Source organism: Olea europaea, chromosome 14 (genome assembly GCF_002742605.1).
Source record: "Olea europaea var. sylvestris chromosome 14, O_europaea_v1, whole genome shotgun sequence".
Classification (NCBI taxonomy): Eukaryota; Viridiplantae; Streptophyta; class Magnoliopsida; order Lamiales; family Oleaceae; genus Olea; species Olea europaea.
In genome coordinates, this window is record NC_036250.1 from 13,775,509 (window position 1) to 13,783,078 (window position 7,570).

The following is a 7,570-nucleotide window of genomic DNA, read 5'->3' on the forward strand; positions in this document are numbered from 1 at the left end:
ACCCGAGAAGACCTCCATTGCCAAGACAAACAAATAGGGCGACAAAGGATCTCCTTATCTCAGACCTCTCCGACCAGCAAAGATGTAACGACCCGGGTCTCAGGCCCACCCAAATCGGATAGTACATAAGCTAACGCCTTGGGTACAGAGACCTGGGTCGTTACAAAATATGCGCATTTTTTGTAACGACTCGGATCTTTATACCCAAGCCGTTAGCTTACGTACTGTCCACTTTGGGTGGGTCTTGCGTTCACTTACCCCTGACGACTTTTATTGCGTCCTCAGGATTTGAACTCATGACCTTCCTCTTAAATAAGACTTAAGTTGAATCCTGGTACTGATTGGACAAGTGGCCCACCCAAAGCAGACAGCACGTAAGCTAACAGCTTGGGTACAAAGACCCAGGTCATTTCAAAAGAAGCCATGCAACTTACCATAAATTGAAATCGAAAATCGAGTGGAAGTGATACACTGAGTAATCTACACAACAACCCTCTTTGGAAAACCAAGCACCCTTAGAACCGGAAGGAGAAAGTCCCAGCGAACAAAATCACAGGCTTTCATGGGATCAACTTTAAGAGCACATCTGGGCAATCCTCCACCGCGATGATAATTCCTCAACAACTCTTGGGAAAGAAGGATATTATCCCTAATTTACAGTTCAAGACATTTAAAGACCAGAAGCGTGTTGATTTCGTGGCAAATGGGGTTTGGGCAATTAAGTTCTTTAGCCTGGAAGAGTATGAGAGTTTCGTCAGGAAATATCAGGAGTATTTGTTTGAGAATACCTATGGGTACGAAGCGAATGATGCGAATAAAGTGAAGGTTTATGGGAAGGATTTTCTTTAATTGAAGAATTAGTTAGATTTACATCTAGAATTTGAAAAAATACATAGAAAAATTATTCAACTATTAATAAAGAAATTCGTTCTATTATTATTTTTGTTTCGAAATTTCAAGATGACTTGTTAAATTGAATCAAATAGTGTGTATAATCAGTGAACCTGCCTATCCACACTTCCTCAAGTGTTCTACCATCTAATGAACTAGTTGGGGGTCCTATTTATCATATAAATAGCTATCATAACAGCCTCCCCCACAACACTTTAAGGACACTTGAGCTAAGCATCAGACATTAAGACTATTGCATCTAAACAGATTTTTGCTAGATGACAAGCTATTTTATCAATATTAATTTTAAGATTGAATATATTAATAGAGCATTCAATTGTATTCCCAATTTCTTAACCCAGTGAATTTTTGCAGGGCATACAATCATGCCTTCTAAAAGGGACAGCTCATGTTGCCAGAAGAGGCAGAGGATGAGATCGAGGGTTAAACCTTTTTCAAAAATTCATAGTTTAGAAATATGGAGTTTGAAATAGCGGGTATTAAATCCCAATAAAATGAGATTAGTTGATATACTGATTAAAACTTTTGGTAGAAAAGGAAATATTAGAAAATAGGAAATATCCATTCAATTTACATATTGGGCTTATATCAATACGTTTTATAAATTATTTTTGTTTCAAAACCTTGAGATGAAAATACAAGATGACTTGGTTCCTTGTTTGGTGAAAAAAAAAATTATATTCAACTCATTGTGCCAAAAGAGTTAAAAAATTGTTATCAACTTTTTCAAGTTGCCATCCTTTGATGAAGGATAAAAAAATTAGGTCAGAATAAAATTATGTTAATAATGTTTGCTTAATATTTTATTCCCTAAATCTGGAATTGGGAATTTTTCTTTTGTTGGGTGAAACCCCTTAATTATTGAAGAAATTTTATACCTCGTTATGGATTAGATATGAAGATGAACAACTTGTTTAGACCATACTTAAAAAAAAAAAAAAAAAAAAGGTTGAACCCCAACCTTGAGGACCCCTCACCGCCCCTATCCTGAAGCATCGTGAGGAAGGTAAATCGCAGGTTATACCTCCAAGGGTATAGGGTGGAAGGCTGGTTATACACTTGCACTTACCTAAGAGCCAAATTCATATTTCACGATTCGAACCCTTGATGCGGCAGCCTCAAGCAAAGCTGGATTTTTCCATCCTCCCCTTTTACCACTTGGAGATGTGCCTGGGGGGCTGTTTAGACCATACTAGATGATATAAAGAATTGTCTCCAGCTTGTTGAAAGTGAGTGAGGAAAAAAAATGATTTAGCATTGCAAAATGTTATTACAATTGTTGAATCTGAAACCCTAGAAAATCTGAATTGATCTCGAAAAAGATCAACGTTACATTTCATCTAAAGAGGAAGGAATGTCTATCTCTTAAAAAGTTGATGTTTCTGATGACTATAATGAAGACACATATGGGGATTAAAAATCTCTACCATGATGCTAAAAACAACAAATTCACATAGAAGGAATTGTATAAAATTTCAAAACAGGAAAAGAAAAGCTGATGGAGGACAATAATTCCTAAAGAATATAAGAGAGTCCTATAAAGAAATTGCAAAGGACAATAATACATGCAAGAAAAAAAGAAGTTACCTTGAAAAAGCCCACAACAAATAGAAGGCGCTTTAAAAAAGCCTGATATGAAGAAATAAAAGACAAACATATTTTTCATATATCCACTTTAAATTTTCCTCCATTGCAATAACTCCATTAAACAAACATATTTTTCATATATAAAAAGACCCTCTTAATTTGGCAAGGACTTGCTATTTTGAAGATGAAGCGTAGATTATACTTTTAAGTGTTATATTTCTGTATAATTAAATTATGCTAGCTTAAATTGTTTTTATTCATTGATAAAGTACTTAGTCTAATCTAATAAAATGATCAATTAAATTTATTTAATCAAATATCCTTCATTCTTGTTTGTATGGACCTTCAACGAAGTCGTATGGTTGGTCATTTGATCCATAGCTAGGCCGTGCAAGGCTGGTTTGTACCAAGACATGACACACATATCAATAATAAAGAGAAAGTTCCAAACAAATTTAAAAAGTGAAGGAATAGAACTATATATGAAAATGTACATAACTTTTAGGCAGTTATCGTAATTTCATCAGTTGGAATAATCCAGAAATATTTTCAATTTTGCACATATAAAAATCTTTTGCATGTTCCAGATGGACTAATTGATTAAAAGCAAAGAAAATCAAAGGAGTCATGCAAGTCCAAGCTGTGTGGGTCAAGAGTTCGAGTGAAACAAAAAAAACACAATGTTTCAAGATGGCATGAAGGACGAATCAACCTTAGTGCATTTAATTTGAGTTGGGGAAGAGGGAGTTGATTCGGAAAACCATGCTATCACAAGGCTTTAATTTCCTTACCCTCGGAAGCCCCAAAATTTGGAACCCAAGAGCGAATTTATAGTGCCATGCGCTTGTGTCAAATATAAACAATGTAATTGCATGGTTATCCAGTGGGGTCTGAAATTTTATTTTCAATTTGTTTTGGATTCTATTTGTTTAAGTTTATCTTAATGTTTTTCAAGTAGAATAAGATTTCTTTTTTATTTTCTATGTATATGAGGCATTTTCATTATACAAAAATAACAAAGTTTATTTGAGATATTAATATAAAAGTTGGATTATTCGCTTTCACAACTAACACTTAATTGAACTATCCCAAACTTATAAAAAATTTCAATTCTTCGTGGCATTCAACCCTTCCAGCCCTGGTTCTTGATTCAAGAAATAATTGGATCAAGGTTATAACTCTGATTTTAGCTTTCTTGTGGTTCTATCAAATCTTGTGTACGAATCAGGGTATATCATGCAATGGTTCACATTAGAGAGATTAATTATAAATTGGGATTTTGCCTTTCATCTTGATATTAATTGTAGTTATCCATAACTTATCAAAGATTTTTAATTTTTATGGCATTTAAACCTTTTAGCCTTGGTTCTTGATTCAAGAAATCATTGAGTTAATGTTACAATATATTTGTAGGAAATGGTTCTTATTTGTCGGAAAAAACCTTTGCAGACAAGAAAAATTTGTAGGCATATTTGTGGGCCAAACATCGAGAAGATAGGTAAAAGACAACAAATTTTTAAAATTTATGGGCTAACGTCTTTCCCTACGAACCTTTTGCATACGAATAAATTCGCGGCATAAATTTTGCTTTGCCCTACAAATTATGTTGTGGGCTAAATCGTGTTTTTCCCTACAAATAATTTTTTATGTGAAAATAATATTTTCCAAATTATTTTGAGGGCAACTCCTACTTAATTGGAGATTGTTATGAAAGAGTTCCTAAGGGAAAATTAAATTATTTTTACTTTTTTATATATATATTGTAGTAAATTTTTTAACCTTATCCAAAATAATATTAAGAAAGGCAAAAGGACATTAAATTAATTAAAACATGTAGTGTCAATCAATATAACATTGAATACAAAATATTTTATCAAAACACAAATAAAAAATATTCACTCTTTATAGCAAACATGCTTTAAACATAACTCTTAAAAAATATTCATCTAAATTTAAGAGTAGGAAACATGCTATTTATCTATTATTATTATGGACGTAAAGAAACATAACTCTTCGTCCTCAAGAATTAGACATATAGCTAATCTTGTTAATGTTTTCCCGGAATCAAGAACTTCAAATGAACTGAATTTCAACTTTGCTCTAGGTTTGTCTACCCCTAGCAAAAAAAGTCTTCCCTCAACCCGAAACTTGAAGAAAAGAAAATGACGGTATGATTCTAGCATAGGAGGTGACCATACTTATGACCTGATAACCTACACCAAGAGTAGATGAGTCAGAGTGTGAGAGTTGGTGCATGAAAGAGAGAGGACTTCAAATAAGACACAATAAAACCTTTCGGCAGCAAGCATATGAGTCCTCGACCAAAGAAGCCATTCCAACACATTCAAAATAGTAGTCTGCTCCTCCATTAGTCATCTCATCTATGACCTGAGAAATATTGTGAAGAACACAAAAGTTAAGCTATGAAGCATACACAAGATAACAATCCCCTTTGATCCTTGAAGTATACAAAATTAATGAAGTGAAGAATAATATTATATATAGTAAAGGAAATATTTAAATAGACTGCCTACATTTCAAGAATATAGATTTCATACCTTTGTCATTTTCAATCTATGCTTGTAGAAGCAAGAGATGGAAGAAATTAAAATTATACCAAAATTTATAAAGTTAAATTGTCACAAAGCATACCATGTTGACAATGATGAAAGACAAGTTCCATGTAGCTTAGTATAGAACTTAATAGAAGAACTTATGATCTAGAAGCTATTCACGAGGGAGTTGGGAATTGTAGAATATCACAAACACTTAGCTCGTAAACGGTTCATAAAATGTCATTTCCCCCATTCTTAAGGGTTTAGCATTTGACTATATGCATCCAAAAAGTATGATTAACAAATACAATAACTGCATGTGTATGAACATAGTAACACACGATTCGATAAATATAAGAATGAACAAGAATTTAGATTATGATTACATGTGATATTAGAATGAACAAGAATTTCGGTTATACTTAGTTCTTTCTCACTATAATAGTGTTGATTGCTATCCAATACTCATTACCACATATTCCACAAATATTGAAAACGTACAATAGAAGATAAACAGATCATTGCTACTTGAACTTATCGGCACTGAAATCTTCATAGCCTTGGCATCTCGAATCCATAATTCCATTGGACCAACCAACTGAAACGGACGCCAAGATAGGCATCTGATGGTCCAATCGCTGCCTTTCCACCAATTCTTCCTCATGTGTCCTCTCTACATCCTTCACTCGAAAAATTGCCTCCTTCAAACCCTATTTCAATAATCAAAATAGTGAACGCTGAAATCAGAAACCCCCAATTTTTTTGAAAACAAAAATCAACAAATAAATTATAAAAACGAGTTATAATTATAATCAAGACGTAGACACAAACTAAAAAATTCCCCCGCTGGAAAATGAGTCTTCCAATAAAACCATCATTTATTACCTATGATAAAAATTCAGTCAAGGGTTCATCTTAGCAAATTTAATATTTAAAGTATAAGGAAAAAATTTTAAACAAATAATTCTGTCCATATGAGGCTCAAAAAGGCAATCAAATTCCTACATCGGTGTGGAGGGTACCTTGATTGTATATGAAAACAATAACATAAAATTCTATTCACCTTAAAAAGACCTGATAAATTCAATCAAAAAATTTACAAAAATGCGACAAATCATATCCCTACTTAAATAATTTATACAAAAGAACACCCTCCATATTTATTTGCTTTTCAATTGCAAGAAACTGAAAACATAATCTCAAAATTCAAGATTGTTTAGTTATATTTTCGAATTAATCATAGGATTGAATGGCATACCTTGAAGACAACTTGAAGAAGAACTCAAAATTTATAGTAGATTCTGCCAAATATTTTTTATCCAAAATCGATACTATGTCAAGAAAAAAATGGATGGCAACCAAGATTTATAAGAAATTTTGAGGCTGAGAAAATGGGAATTAGGTTTGGCCCACTAATTGATAAGGTTAAAGCTTTGGAGGCTAAGAGGGTGATGCGTTCCCAGTCAGAACAAAGACATAAACAATAGATTTAAATAGATAAAACTTCCTTTTGGGTAGGAAGGAAACCACAAGTTTTTCTCTTAGGGTAAGAATAAACCACAATTGTTTTTCATCATCTGGTTTCTTCCATTCACGTCCACTACATATATATATATATATATATATAGGCAAAAGCCCAACAAAACTAAGTAGTTCCTAAATCTAAGGAAACACTAAACCTTCATTAATTAACAGCACTAATAACGTGTAAAACAAAATAAATGCAACTGCCAAACAGAAAATGAAAACAAGAAAATAAAATGCTATTGGACTTGGTCTTGTTCTCTATCCGGGGCCCACATCCTCTCTCTTCCTTCATGTATCGGATCCCCACGTTCCCATGCAACGGCTCTTCACAGTTCCTGCCACGTTCCCATGCTATGCATCTATCATTCCTCCCCCCATCAAAAAGAACCTTGTCCTCAAGGTTGAAGACAAGATCTTCCACTTGGGGCCTTCCAAAAATGCAATGGTATATGATCTCCAAATCTCCGTGGTAGTTCCGATGCAATCCTTGTTACTGAACTTGTGAGAATGGTTCATCAAATCCTTCATACTTAGCTGGTCCAAATCGAATGGCAATGTCCTTTGCAAAAATTTCCAACGTGATAATATATCCTTTATTGGGGTAGAGACACTCCATGCATTGCCACCATTGATTTGTCTTCCCATCCAAGTGACAGACTATATAGGATGCTTTTTGAGCCTCAATAATTTTGTAGCCTGCAAATGAATGAGTTGGATTTTGTAGACACGTTGCTGGATTATTTCCCAAGAAGCGAGGAAAGTTCATTGCTCCTTGTTGCACATCCTTGGAGTCTTTCTCTCCCTTTTCAAATTCGTTGAATGATTGACGAATGGTGGTAACCTTACTGGTAGAAGTTAGGGATGAACACCTCTTCTCACAATTATGAGGAAAAGATGAAATAAAAAATGCTTTCAGCTCGAAAACCAAAATAAGAACCACCTGCAATTTCTCAACGAGATCAGTGTTTGATGCCATGGCTCTAATACCA

At 33.8% G+C, this 7,570-nt stretch overlaps 1 long non-coding RNA gene across 1 annotated transcript; it reads right to left on the reverse strand.

Moving 5' to 3' along the window:
• Nucleotides 1-4,374: 4,374 nt before the first annotated feature.
• Nucleotides 4,375-6,669, reverse strand: LOC111409665. The gene is made up of 3 exons (XR_002705509.1): nucleotides 6,313-6,669; nucleotides 4,792-5,764; nucleotides 4,375-4,712 (listed from the first exon to the last, which is right to left on the reverse strand). It is a non-coding gene; the product is annotated as an uncharacterized LOC111409665 (long non-coding RNA).
• Nucleotides 6,670-7,570: the final 901 nt, after the last annotated feature.